The sequence below is a fragment of the Camelus dromedarius genome, chromosome 14 (genome assembly GCF_036321535.1).
Source record: "Camelus dromedarius isolate mCamDro1 chromosome 14, mCamDro1.pat, whole genome shotgun sequence".
Lineage (NCBI taxonomy): Eukaryota > Metazoa > Chordata > Mammalia > Artiodactyla > Camelidae > Camelus > Camelus dromedarius.
In genome coordinates, this window is record NC_087449.1 from 52,028,881 (window position 1) to 52,043,242 (window position 14,362).

At 56.1% G+C, this 14,362-nt stretch overlaps 1 long non-coding RNA gene across 3 annotated transcripts in view; it reads left to right on the plus strand.

Moving 5' to 3' along the window:
• The window catches only part of AHDC1 (AT-hook DNA binding motif containing 1), a 63,893-nt gene that overhangs the window by 34,032 nt on the left and 15,499 nt on the right, over positions 1 to 14,362 (plus strand). For all 3 annotated transcript variants that reach the window (XR_010383916.1, XR_010383917.1, XR_004140659.2), the window contains 3 exons: positions 8,609 to 8,786; positions 13,860 to 13,972; positions 14,117 to 14,154. This is a non-coding gene — a long non-coding RNA (AT-hook DNA binding motif containing 1). The remainder of the gene's footprint in view (positions 1 to 8,608; positions 8,787 to 13,859; positions 13,973 to 14,116; positions 14,155 to 14,362) is intronic.

The following is a 14,362-nucleotide window of genomic DNA, read 5'->3' on the forward strand; positions in this document are numbered from 1 at the left end:
AATACCTTACCTGAAGGCTCTCTGATTGCTTTCTACCTTGTATGATGAGCCTTTCTCACCCACTGGATTGGGAGTTCCTCTGGGCAGGAGTTCCAGACATGGCATGACTCGGAATAGACACTACTAAATGTTTAGGATGGATGGTAAATGAGGAGACAGGCCTATGGAGGGAAAACATCTTGGCAAAAATCACACAGCAAGTAGGTAGAACAATCAAAGCTAGAAACCAGGTTTCTGAGCTCCATTCAGGTCTTTGGTTCTGCTGTGTGACTAAGAGTAGGGAGTTTCACAGAAGGATGCCGTGGACCTTACCTGTCCCCATAGGAGGGCCTCCAATCCACCAAAGTTCAGAAGAATCCAAAATCTGTCTTCCTCTACAATTCACACACCTTGTCCTAGAACCCCTGACTTCTGAGAGGAGGAAGAGGAGGAAGAAGAGATGTTAGGGGGCTGGGAGGGCTTTTGCAGGCCAGAGGGGCATTTTGGGGCTATAAGAAGTATTGTGGTTCCAGTAATTGAAGGGTACCAGTTCTGGGGACATAAAAGATTTAGCTTGCAGGTGGGAGGTTCCAAGTTGGGCAAGGAGGAACATTGGGAGCCAAAGTATGTGGGGGTTCAGTGCAAGGGAGGCAGGGATTATGCTGGGCCAGCACTCCCCCCCCCACCAAGCTGGCCCAGTGGAATGCTGGGAGGCCCCGGGGATAGGGCCAGGCAGCCAAGGTGTCTCCGGTGGCACAGAAGCAGTTAAGAGCTGCCTCAGCCCGTTCCTTCAGACAATTAGTGACATCTCGCTTGACAACACCACACTGAGCCGATGCAGACCTCAGCCCCCCTCTCGGCCCCCCCACGGCCGCTTCAGCTGTTTATTCTTGGGCTTTAACAATTGGGATTCTGACTTGGAGGAGCGGGCGCCCTGCGCTGCCCTCTGACCCTCCGTCGCCTTGGCAACTGGAGCCCGGTAGGCCTGGGCTCTGCGTTAGGATTACAGATCCTGAATTCACAATCTTGCTGCTCCCCTGCAAGCAGAAGCAGCAGTGGCAGCAGCAGCAGCAGCAGCAGCAGCAGCATGCGGCTCTTCAGCTGGACTGGAGGGAATAGAGATGGAGGATCCCCAGAGGCCAGCCTGTGGCCTGGGTGGGAACCAGGGATGCCCACAGGTGACCTGGAAAGTGGTGCCCCCGTCACAGGTGGAGCAGGGCCCAGAGCCGCCCTCAGCTCCCAACAGCTCCCATCCTCTCTGGAAACTTTCTTCCTGGTAGAGCCCTGAGGGCAGGGGCCAGGCTTCTTCATCACCCCCCTCTTTTCCCCTCAGTCAGCCCCCTACCATGCCCAGAACTCCAAGTGCCAGCAGACTGTGCCCCTGCCGTGCCCGCAGCCATGGCAACAGGCCCCCCCTCCCTTGTCAGCTCTGCTCCTTTCTCCCCGCTGCCCCCCCACCCCGCAGCCAACTGCCCCAGCTGAAACCGGAGCCGATGCATCTGTGAGCCTCATGCCCAGACCCACATTCCATTTCTGTCCTGTGTCCCCCCCAGCTCTGGCGACGACATCTCCCCCTCCTCCTCCTCACGCCCCCTCCCTCCTTGCCTCTGTCTACTCCTGCTGTCCCCACAGCACACACACTTTATCACTTAGTGCCTCCTCCTCCCCTCCCCAGTCTCTGAGTGCTTCTCGCCCTCTCCCACTGTCTCTGCTGGTCTCTGTGTGTGCCAGTCCCTCTGTCTGTCTCCAGCTCCCTGTGGTGTCCTCAGTTCTCTGTGCCTTGCGCTGGTCTGTGGCAGCTCCTCCATCTCCTGCCCCTCTGCATGTATCTTGCTCTCTCTTTGTCTCTGCCTCATCCTGCCTCTCTGTCTCCTTGTCTTCTCCTTCAGCCTCTTTCCCTCTCTTCCTGAATCTCTTTTTTGGTCTTTTCCTTCCTCTAGCTTTTCCTCTGTCTCTTTCTCTTTAACCTCATTCTGCCGTGTTTCTGTTGCTCCCACGTTCTTCCTCTTTCTTTGCTCTCTTCCTGAATCTGATTCTCTACCTTGGTTTCTCCCTCTCTCTCTTTCTCTTCTCTCTGACTCTCTCCCTCTAAATACATAGATTTCTTTCCAGTCTTCTTTATTTCCTTCTTGGTCATTTCCCTTATGGCCAGCCCTTGGGTTGGAACTGGGAGAGGGGGACCCTCCAGAGTCACCCCAAAGGGCATGTGTATTTGACTCTGAGATGGGGATGGGAGGTCCTAAAGTCAAAGAGCCTACAAGGGGTGGGGCACTAGGAACTAAGAGTGCCAGGCCTCCTTCCCTTCCCAGGGTCCTAGAGGATGGGCTCCATCCATCTAATTTAACTTCTCCCAGCCCAGATAAAGCAGAGGGTAGTCCTAGGGGCTGAGCTGGCCCAGGAAGCCCTCTAGCTCTAAGAATTCAAAGAAGAGCATGTTGAGGCCTCCCTCACTGATTCCTGGATTTGTCTCCTTCCCTGCTACAAAGATGTCTCACATTGCCTCAGCTTCCCCTGGAGTTACAGCAGTACTGCCCTTGCTCTATCTCTGATTTCTTTAAAGTACTTTAAGTTCCTGGAGCAAAGTCAGAGTTATGAAGAATAGGGAAAGGGTAGAGTGACTCCCATCCATTGCTCACAGTATCAAGGGGACTAGAACACAGAGGAATTTGTCTCAGGATGGTTAAAATAAGGGTCCTGTCTCCTTAAGTATTTGGTGGAGGGCAGTACTCCACCTCCCCCAAAGACTGGCAGCCCCTGCTGTCAGGCCCTCCCTCCCAGTCTGGGCAGTGGCCTCTAGCTCTCCTCCCCACAAACCCCTCTTCAAGGAATGAGTTTGGAGTCATGGGAAACAGGACCTGGCGTAGGGGTGCCAGGCCTCCAGGGCCCAGACCTTGCCTTTGGGTGTGATGAGACCTGGTCAGGCAGACAGTTCTAGGCCCCTGGGGTCTGGGCACTACTCACCAAGGGGCCAGGCAGGGGAGTAGGGGTGCCTGGGGGAGGCGGGTTGCACGCAAAGCATGCTGGGCCCCCTCGGCGGGTGGGTGGGGGGAACAAAGCTGGCATCGAGGCCTCAGCTAAAATTAGCCGCTTCCCTGCGCGGGAGCAAGCATGCCTGCCAGCCGCCCAGATCGCCGCTGCCTCGGCAGGCCATCTGTCGCCACGTTTTGCTCAGTCCCCCAGGGCCCCCCAGCTCCAGCCACCCCAGGGGCTAGAGGGACTCTACTCTGAGGCTGTCCCTGGCCAGGACTCTGGCCTCTGCTGCTCTCATGCTGTGTGACCTCAGGCTAGGCCTGTCCTTCTCTGGGCTCCTGAGAAGGCCCCAGACACTGACATCCCAGATCCCCCAGTCCTTCCAAGCACCAGGTGCTGGCGCTGGTATTGGGGAGCTGGGGTATAGGCTGCCTCCCTCCCTTAGAGATGGCCCTCTGGTCCAAAGTTTGAAGGTGGGCCAAGTGGGGTTTAGGGAAAAGGTCAGGGTATGTGACAGTCTCCTGTCAGTTTCCTTGATCTTCACTGGACAGTAGGGCAGCTCTGTAACCAACACCCTAGCATCCCCCCATCACAAGCACTCACACATTATCCATCTCCAAGCCATTTTACAGAAGGTGGGAAGCCTGGAGGTGGAGGCTGAGTTCAGCTGATATTAACTTGCTTGGTGACTTGGGCAAGTCTCCTGCCTTCTCTTAGTCTGTTTCTTCCTTTTCAATGAGAAGCTCCCATTCCCTGAGCACCTGCCCACTTCATGCCACATTGTCTCATGAGGCTGACATTATCCACCCCTGCTTTACAGCGGAGGAAACTGAGGCACTGTAAGTCCAGGTTCCTGGTGAGGAAGTGGTAGAGCCAGAGGTTGGACCTGCTGGATTCTCCTTTCTGTGGCCCCCAGTGCTCTGCTTGCTGGTCTGCAGCCTCAGCGCTTCCCTGGCTGCTGCCTTCCTGGCTCCCCAAAGCCTGAGACTGAGCCTCTGCTCCAAGGTCACTCAGCTTGGCCTGGGAGGAGCTCAGACTTGAACCCAGGCCCCTTGGCTCCTGGCCTCTCTCACTTTCTGGCCAGCAGGCTGGGCCTGTTCCCTGGGTGAGTCATGTCCCTGGACTTTGGCCTCCTTGTCAGGCTCAGTGGCCTGAATTTGGCGAGGGGGCCTTTGTCAGAGAGGGGGGGCTCCCCTGGCCACAGTGGGAGTCTGAAGCTATCATCCTACTCCCTCCTCAGTCCTGGGCCCTGAGGACAAGGTGACAGCAACCCCTAACCTGCCTCCCCTCCACCACCTCTAAGAAGTCTTACAGGAACTGCTCTTCAGGCCTCGCTGACAGCCCTCCTTCTGCCCCTTCCCTCAACAACAACTACATTCAATTAGAAAGGGGGTAGGGGAGACTGCTCGGGGAGGGGGCATTTTCAGGTTGTCTGTGTGCCCAGGCGGCTTTGTTCCCAGCACCGGGCCCCTGGGTTACCCATGAGAGAGGCCTCGGCGCCTCCCCTCCTGGTGTCCAGGGACCAAGGTCACGCCCAGAGCCCTGTGCGCCTCCACCTCCTGGGGCCAGTGGTGTTTGTCACTGGGGCAACGTGTGGCTGTGCCCGGCTCTGGCAGGGCTGGGGTGACATTCATGCCCTGTGAGCTGTGACGCCTCTGCAGGCAGAGGACAGCCCCACCAGGCTGGCAGTGAGGGGGAGGGGTGGGGTGGGCTGTCACCTGTCCACAGCAGTCGAGTGACTGGTCGTGTACCCATCCCACAGTCTAGAGGGAGGACTAATGGGGAAGGGGCGAGGTTGTGTCCCTGGCTTATACTTTGTATGTGAGAGGAGGGGTCAGTACTTTTCTCACACCTGGAAGGTGTTGGGGGGTGTGTGTGTGTGTATGTGTATGTGTGTGAGGGAGGGAGAAAGAGAGGTTCTCTGTGCATTTTACATCCTGTTAGTGGGTGAGGGGGTGCCTGGTTTTATGTTGGTTACACTACTGTGAGGGTAACAACCTGTGTTCTGTCCCATACTGTCTGGGGCTCATGCTTTTGAGGACATGACAGGTTCTGTGCTTCGCTTGTCCTGTCAGGAGGGTATTCACCCAGTCGTTCGCCTGTGTCTCTGACTGTTGGGTATGTGTGAGATGTCACCATGTGCCCGTCTCACTGCCATCGTGGGGAGTGACATGTGTGATTATCTCATGCTGTTGGGGAGGTTGTCAGTAACTTGGGAGCTTGTCTCTCACCCTAAAGAGACAACATGTTGCCCAGTGGTGTGGGGCTGATGGTTGGCAGGGCCTTAGGGGCAGACCAGAGCCAGCACTTGGGCCCTGGGCACAGGGACAAGTTGGGATGTGGGGTCTCAGTCCCACAAGACCTACTTTGTGACCCAGATGCCAGCCCTTGGGACTATTGCCCAGGAGGAAGGACCCAGTGTTTTTCAGATGCTGTGAAAAGGGGCCTCTGGGGCTGGGGCAGGTGTGACTGGGGAGGTGGGGCCGCATGGGAGACTGTGTCCCCGCAGGCTAGGGGACCCTATTCCCTGCTTCTTCTGCCCCTGAAACTGTTAAACTAATTAAGGCTGTGGAGCCGCAGGATTAATCGGGGCAGCTCGGCGCGGGCCGGGAGCTCAGGTAGTCGATTAGTGCGCCGCGGAGGATATTGGATTTCTGAACCGCAAGTCAGCACTATTCGGGCCTGTTATCTCTCTGAGGCTTGAGGGTCAGGAGGCGGGAGGCTCCAGGCTCGCTGATTGCCCCCGCCCTGTGGCTCCTGGCTCTGGAGCGTCCACTCCCCCTGCCCACCAGCGCCACCCGCCCCTGTGCCCATGTCCCCACCCACCACCCCTGCCCTCCTGGCCCCGCTGCTGTCCACATGGTGCCCTGGCCCACTCTGGCCCTGCATCAGGTTCTCCCTCTGTCACCCTTGGGTCCCCTCCTTCAGGCTTGCATCCCTAGTGCCCCTCTCCCCCAGCCCTCTCCCTCCCAGTCCCTCCTGGCCTGACTCTGTGCCTCACCGACAACTCCCCTCAGCCTCTGATCGGCCTCTCTCCACCTGGGTCCCCATCTTCTGTCACTGTCCCTGTCCCCCACTCTCTGTTAGCATCTCCCATCTCTGTCTCTCTGCTTTCGTGTTCGTGTGAGCCTGTTTCTCAGTTTCTGGCACTGCCTGTCTCTGCTTCTCATGTCTCTGTCTCCTTCTCTCCCTGTGTGTCTCTGTTTCTTTCTCTCTGTTCCTGTCTTTCCCTCTCCTTCTGGCGCTCAATACCCCTCCCTCTCTTTCTCTCTCCCTCCCTCTCTCTCTCTGTCTTTTCCTCTCTCTCTTGTGTGGTCTCGGCTGGTGTCTGCAACCAGAACAAATCTCCCCCAGCCAACACCCCCTGAACAAGGAGGCCAGAGCAGCTAATGGGAAACATGTGATTCTGCCTTGCGCCTGGAGCACCGAGAAGGGAGCCTTAGTCCCAGTTCAGCCTCTGCTCCCCTCACCCCGCAGCATTCCCCCCCCCCCCCCGTGCTGTCCCCTGCCTTCCAGCATCTCCCCCAGCCTATGTGGCACAGTCGAAAGTTCCCTAGGCATTTCCATTTCAGAGGGTAGGGGGAGCTTGTGTGTATCAGTGGGGAGTATCAGGTTGTGGAGGGAGCAGCTTTACTCCTCAGGTCGCTCCAGCCCCCAGGCCAGGCAGACCTCATGCAGACTCCCCCAGCCACCACCACCATATGCAGGAAAGCAGGGCCAAGATGAGCTGAGCTGTGGGGGCCTGGATGGGGGGCAGCCAGTCCACCCCTCCTGGAGGGCTCTGGGGCCACCCAGATTTCCATCTTCTCCGCCCTCCTGGGCCTCTGGGGAGCTCCAGTGGTGGGGGCTCTCCGAGCGCTTGGGAGCTGCTGGGCGGCATTTCTGTGCCCACCCAACCACGGGGAAGAGGGGGGACGGATCAGAGGAGGGAGGCTCTAGCAGGTTGGAATTCTCCTTCTCTGCCTGTGGATAAATTGTCCCTAATCCAGGCTTGGGGAGTTGTCTGGCTCCTACAGAGAGAGAGAGAGGGAGAGAGAGAGAGAGCAGGAGATAGGGAGGGAGGAGGGAAGCAGGCATACAAACACAGTGACACAGACACACTGCCTCACAAAGAGTCTCACATGCACAGGCACACAGGCACACTCATGCACTGACAAGTTACTTAAAGGTACCACACAAACACTGAGGCACCGTTGTGCTGACACCATGGCACACAGACCCACTCACACACGTTGACACTGAGACTTGGCTCTGCTGGCTCAGACATGCAGTGACACGGCACAGGGCCCCACTGACATATACAGACACACCATGGTAAGGTCATACCGCACAGACATGCAGGGACACACATGTGAGCGCGTCCTGACCCACGATGAAACAGACCCACAGGGACACTGTGACCAGTCACGCCATCACACCGTGACCCTGAAAACCCAGAGAAAGGCAGAGGTAGGAGGAAGGTAACACTGATCTACAGTGACACCAGTGCCCGCAGTCACAGGCCTTGAGATTAGAAACCTGCAGGGACAGCAGAGGATTCTCCGCACATCCCCACCCCACCACCCCCCGCCACACACACACCCAGAGAGTCTGAAATGAGCAGAAGCCCACTGGGCTCCTGACACAGCGAGATGCAGAGTGCCAGGCAGGGTGTGCACAGACGGGCACTCCTTTCCCAACCACAGCTTGGCACACCTATCACTCACAGGCACACACACTTCTGTGTCTCCACAGGCGTGCAAAGATAGGCTCAGCTGGAGGCACACACAGAGCTGAACAGACCCAGATGCACACACCCACTCGTATAACAGAAGACACAGAACACAGGGACACATCAGCTCCCCCTATCACAATCTCGTACAGGTACACTCTTAAAACACACATGTCCCCGAGTAGACATAGAAAATACACAGAGAAGCGTATAGAAGGCTGAGTAGACCCAGGAAGCCGCACACAGGTGTATTTTTCCAGACAGCTGCACATCCACAGACGTGCATTCATGCAGGCAGGACCTCTGACACACAGATTCCCAGGCAACCAAAACCTATAAGCAATCCATGAGGCCTGGTTCCCAGACCCCCTCTGGGTTCCAGCACAGGCCTCAGGGAGGCAGACAAATGGGCAGGAAGCAGGGGGGTGGTGAGAAGGGCCATGGCTATTAAAGAAAACAAGGAGAAGGGTAAATGCCAGCTGCATATACACTCCTGTCAGAAGTCTGCATTCACCATCAATTTGAACAGCAGCTCTCCCACCCTCATAGTAAATAAGCTGTTAGCAGTTATAGTTTCCCTAGAGCACTTCTCCCCATTCATAAGCTCTCCCCATTTTATAGATGAGAAAACTGAGAGCCAGACAGGTTAACTGACTTGCCTAAAATCACACAGTTGATGAGAGTTGAGTCAAGGACGATTCTAACTCCCGAGGCCAGGTTCTTTCCACCTTAGCGTGTGTGTTCACGTTCATGCACACATGTACCTACCCGTACAAAGGTACTGTCTCCCAATAGAGACAGGAAGATAAGCTCGAGCTCCCCAATAAAGTGAGACTGTAGCCAGTTTCATTGTGTGCAAGAGCGAACCCCATCCAGGATGGCCTCCTGGTCCCTCTGGCTCACCCTGTATCCATGCTTATATCTGTGGTGCTGTTTTTGCTTCCACAGATGGGAGCTTGCCTGCCTGTCTGCCCATCGGCCTGGACCTCGGAGCCTGCCCAGCTAAGTGCGTACAGAGGGCCCCGGGTTCGGGGCGACTCTCAGGCAGCTGAAGACACAACCCTGGAATCACCGGCGAAGACAGGCCTTTGCTGCTGAGCCAGGCCTGTCTACACAGCCTGCTCAGGTAACTGTACAGGGAAGCTGGGTCTGTGCCTGGCCCACCTAGGAAGTGGGGATCAGGGGTACTTCCTTCCCAGTCCTAGCAGGGATTCCCCCCTCCCAGCTTAGGCCAGAAAGAGGCCCTTTAGAATCAAAATATGTTGACCCAGCTTACTCAGACTCCCCATTATCCAGAAAGGCAAGGCCTGTGGATATACAACAGGAGTCCTGCCTCCTAGTCTGGGAACTCTTCCCTGCACCTTGACGACCTGAGAGACATGGGAAGAGAAAGGGGTTGTGACAGTGAGCAGAGCTCAGGGCAGAGGTAGAAACCAGAATGCCTGATGTGTGAAGCTGGCCCCCCAGAACCCCTCTCTACTGGACTCTGTGGAAGAAGAGAGCTGGGAGGCCAGGGTGAGATGCTGAGAGGACCTGGGTAGCTCAGGTGTGCTAGGCCACCCTCCTGGGATGAGATGGGGGTGGTGCATGGAGGGGCAGGACCCACCTCCCTACTCTGGGCCCAGATTAGCCCACCCAGGCTCAAGAGCCACAGAGGCCAGGTGGGGCCGCCCTGCCCTGCAGAGGCACCTCCCTAAACTGACACATGAAGCCTCCGGCTCCAGGAAGCTCCCTAGAGCCCAGCCTGCCTGGGGACCCCACCCAGCTTCCAAAAGAGCATTCCTGGGGCCTGAGGTCTGGGGGTGGGGCCTCCTGGGATTGTAAGGGTGGGGAGGTACAGCTGTGGGAGGATGCAGAGCTGGGTGTACCCGACTGTAAATGTACAGGGCATCTTGTGTGCAAGTAACTCCAGCTTGTGTGCCAGAGGCACGTGTAGGACTCTGTCCTTAGGTATGCAGGGTTCTATACACGAGAGTTATATAAGCGGACTGGGCTGGGGGACATTCGACGGCTGCGTATGTAGTACATTGGAGTGAGTGTGTGCAGCTTGCAGAGTGTGTCCTGGGCAGGTGTAGGAAGACTGGAGTGTTGTGTGTGCCACACTGGATGCAAGGTGCTAGTGTACACTGGAGAGGTGTGTAGACAAGAATCCAAACACACTGGGGTGATGTGTGAGTGCACTGGGGTGGAGTAGGGTGTGTACACAGAGGTCCTTCCGCGTGTCACTGGGTAAGCATGTGTTCAGGGTTCCGGCTGCACACTGGGGGTGGTGTGTGCACGTGGCCCCGTTTGTGCTTTGGAGGTGGGCTGGGCAAGCCTTCAGCTGAGCTGGGCTCAGCAGTGCCCAGCCTTGTGGCCAAATTGCTTAAGTCACTTCCTTTCCAGCAGCAACTTTCCAAGAGGAGGAGTTCTTCAGACCTGGGCGGGGAGGGGGGTGGAACAAGGAGCTCTCAGGGGAAGGAGGTGGGCGGTGGTGAGAGGCTGTGGGGAGGGCCTGGTGGGGCTGGAGGAGGGGAGTCCTCCGGGAGACAGAAGGAAAGACAAGGACAGGAGTCTGGAAGGGCCAAGGGCAGGAGGGGATGGGGGCGGAGCAGGGCGGGAAGCACAGTCCCTGGGTGACCTCGGAGGGAGGAAGGGAGGGCCACCCGGCAGGGTGACCCTCGGGTTCAGCCAGAGCTGGCAGTGGTGCCCGCACACCTGGCACCCAGGGCAGGGGGCTGGCAGGGGGCGGGGTCTAGGGCAGACCTGCTTGCCAGGTGCCCCACTCCGGGCAGGAAGCGGGTGGGCAAGGGCTGCACAAAGGAGCTCTGTGTAGCTGGGGGTAGGGTAGGGTGGGGTGTGCTGTGTTGTGGGGGGTGGCCCTGATGGCTCCAGAGGGTGGGGCGGGGCTTTCTCCCCTTGGGGGCATCAGCAGCTCTAAGGGGACACCTAGTGGTGAGGGAGGGTAGTGCATCGGGTGACCTAGGTGGGAGGGGTGAAGAAGCTGGGAGAGGGTAGAAGTCAAAAATTAGAACCCGGAGTTGGGACTAGGACAGTTGCAGGAAGCTGCAGGGGAGGGGGCTGACTCTGGACAGTGAAGAAGTTTGATTTAGAGGAGCCCAACAAATTCAGACTCCAGCTCTTCCATGTCGTGGCTGTTTGTCCTTAAGGACATAACTTAACCTCTCTGAGCCTCCATTTAAATGCCAAATAAGTGACAACTGCCATTATTATTTCACCTTTGTTATTCTTGCTATGATTTGGGGCTGGAGTCAGGTTGGAAGAAGACCTTCAGGTACAGTTGGGTGGGTGGGACGGGGCTGAAGAGAAGGAAACAGAGGGGTGATGCGTAGTTCCTGAGGGGGCAGATCCTAGGAGATAAAGGCCTCAAAAGGAGGTGATGGGGGAAGTTTCACAGCAGCAGTAATAGCCCCTTTGATGCAGAGTTTTCCATTTGAGGACATCCCTGGGCCTTCAATCCAGGCTGGGAGGGAAATGGTGTAGGGGGGAGGAGTATGCAGGCTGGAGAGAGGGTCATGAGGCCGGAAGTGAGAGCTGGGGCTGGCAGCCTGGCTCCCCTGGGGAGGCTGTGGGTGGGGGAGGGGAGGCTGGCTGGGGAAGGGGTGGGGTGGTCACAGCCACAGCGGGGGAGGGTGGGGCTGGGGACTTAAGGATGTGGGCTGGCCCTTCCCGGCACTGTGCACAGCAGGTTGGGGCCCCCAGCCCCCTCCCAGCCAGCTGGTGTCCCCATAGGCAGGCTCAGACACACTGACCCAGAAGCAGACAGACAGACAGAAGACCTTTTTGACTTTGTTCACAGACATGGGATAGGTGGTGCCCTTGGGAGGGGCCCAAGAAAATGGCTGCCTGGGTGTGGTGGAGAGGGGAGCTAGCTGCTTCCCTCAGATCCTGGAGGCTACGAGAGAGAGCAGTGGACAGTCAGGAGGTCTGGCAGGACGACATGCCCAAAGGTCTTCACGGGTGGGTGGAACAGAAGCAACCACTGGAGAGGAGTTTTTCTCTTCTGCCAAGATCACACCCTCGGGCCCCAAGTGGGAGGTCTCCAGAGTGGGGAGGATTGGTGAGCCCCACCCTCGCTAAAGGAGGGATGGTGGCTTCTGGTAAGCATCTCAAAGAGGGCATTGGGAGCGTGGGTCAACCATACTTGCTGGAAATCCGACCTGGAGATTCCAGAGGCTGAGCCCCTTTCCTCCTTTGTGAGTGTGCTACCCACAGTCCTTCCTGCAAGAGCTACAGTGAGATTCTTGAAACAGAGAGCCTGGCCTAGGAGGGGCCAGTTTACAGTCTATAGGCAGGCATGGGAGAGAGCAGAACCCTGAGTGATCCAGTAAGTGGGACAGTGAGGAGCAGACGAGGCCTGAGAGAGGGAAGGGCCGGGGAACAGAGAGATGTTCTGCTTGGATGAGCAACAAAGGGGCCCTCCCCATGCCAATTTGTAGCCTTGGGCAAAGTCTCTTTCCTTCTTCCGGTCTCAGTTTCCTTGTCAGTCAAATGGGAGGGGCACAAGGTGGCACTAGAACAGTGTACCCACTGGGGGAGCTGATTAAAAATACAGATTCCCAGATGTCCCTTCAGATCTATGAGTCAGACTCCCCTGGACTAGGGCCTGGGTATCTGGAATATTACAAAGCTCCCCTAGGCCCAGGGTTTGGAAGCCAATGGGTTAGATGATTTTAAGGTTGCTCCCAGCCTTAAATTAGATGTCAGCTCTAGAAGGAGTACTTTCAGGAGTGGCCAAAGCAGAGTTGTAGGAGCTGGGAGTAGAAGGAGGCTTTGGACTTTGAACAGAATTCTTGATCTTGCCACTTAACAGCTATGTGACTTCAGGAAAGTTACACAACTGCTCTGAGCTATTTCCTCTGTAACACTGAGATAATAAACCATATCTCCTAGGTTGTTGTGAAGATTCAGTGGGTCATATATGTGGAGGTGCTTCGTAGATTGCAAATTGCTGCCCACCAAACGGGAGTAAATGAGTGCCCTCCCCACACCTTCCTGTCTCCAGCTCAGCTCTGCTGCTTTCCTACAGCGATCCTCCCAGCACTCAGGGCCCATTCAGCATCTTGCTCCCTAACTCCTGGGGATCAACCAGGGCCCTGAGTCCCCAGGCTCCCTTGGGAGTCAGACATGCCTAGACCTAAATCCCAGCTCTGCCCTGACCAGCTCAGGGAGTCAGTTGGTAAATATTTATGTAGCATCCATAGCCCAGGCCCCAGGGTCAGGGGACACAACAGTAAACAAGACAGACACAGTCCCTGCCCCTGAAGAGCCCACACTCAGGGAGGAGACACATTGGCCAGTCAGCTAGTCATACAAGTAATTGGCTGCAGTCGTGATAAATACTGTGAAGGTGAAATAAAGAGGTCTCTGAAAATATGTAACAGGTGCTGGACTGAGGCCAGAGGTGGCATGGGGGTCTGAGAATGTCCCTTTTCACATTCTCAGTCTTCCTCCCTCCTTCCACATCCTACTTGGGTCCCACTTTTGCGTCAAGACAGGAATGAGAGAGGGCCTCATGGGAAAAAGTGGGGCTGATTCTTCTGTGTGCTTCATCCTTCTATCCATCCATCTGTCCGTCCATTCATTCATTCATTCAGTAAATATTTTTTGAAACACATTTGTGGGCCATGTGCTGACCTGGGTGTTGGGAGATACACACAGAAGTAAACAGGATGGAAATCTTTGCCTTCATGGCTCTTACCACCTTCCAGTGGATGGATTCCTCATCTGTAAAAGTGGGGATGATCATCATATTGATCTCAGGTTTGCAGAGGGGATAGATGAGATAATCCATATAAAGCGCTTAGTCCAGTGTTTGGCAACAGAGAAAGTGTCCCCAGAGTTTTTATTGTTGTTGACTCCATAGTATGATTATGTAACCTCTGACCTCAGGCACTCTTCATTTTCTTCTTTGCAGCTCTTATCCCACTAATAATTAAGTCATTTATGATTATCTGATCAATGTTTGTCTACACAGTCCTTGTGCAAAGTAGACACTCCATAAATAGTGAGTATATGAATGAATGATGTTACTTCATCTCTGAGCCTCCATTTCTTCATCTGCAAAATGGGGTTATTAATAGCCCCTACCTCGCAGGATTGATATGAAGAATTAAATGAAACGATGCCTGGACAGCTTCCAGCCCAGTGCCTGGCGCGCAGTAGGTGCTCACTAAACCTGAGCGATGGTCCTTTCCAGGCGCTGTCCTCGCCCCGAGGCCTGGGCTCAGGCCGAAGTTGCTCCACAGCACCCCCCAGCTGACAGCCAGCGACTGGCAGAGCCCCCAGGCCTGGGAGCCCCCTCTCTTTCAGGTTAGCTGGGTGTGCACTGGAGGGAGCACCTGGGGAACTGGGTTAGGAATGTGGGGGAGACCAGCCCGGTGGGCAAGCGGGCAGTGGTTGGACTGTGGCCACCAGCCCATTCAGATCTCCTGTTACCTGTCTTGTTGCCCACAGAGATCTCCAGTGTGACAGCCCAGGCGGCAGAGCCGAGGGTGAGTGGCTGGGGTTCTTCTAGAGGCCTGGGGATGGGGAGAGGAGGAGGCCATGTCCTTGATAGGACTTCTGGGCCCTCAGGCAGGGGCCTGGCCCTCTCCTTGTTTGATCTGGAGTGGTCGCTCCACCCTGCTGATGGGCTTCCCTCTCAAAAGCAGGTGAACTCTTCTACCCTAGCCTTTAGCTAGGGTCTAGACAAAAGTGAGT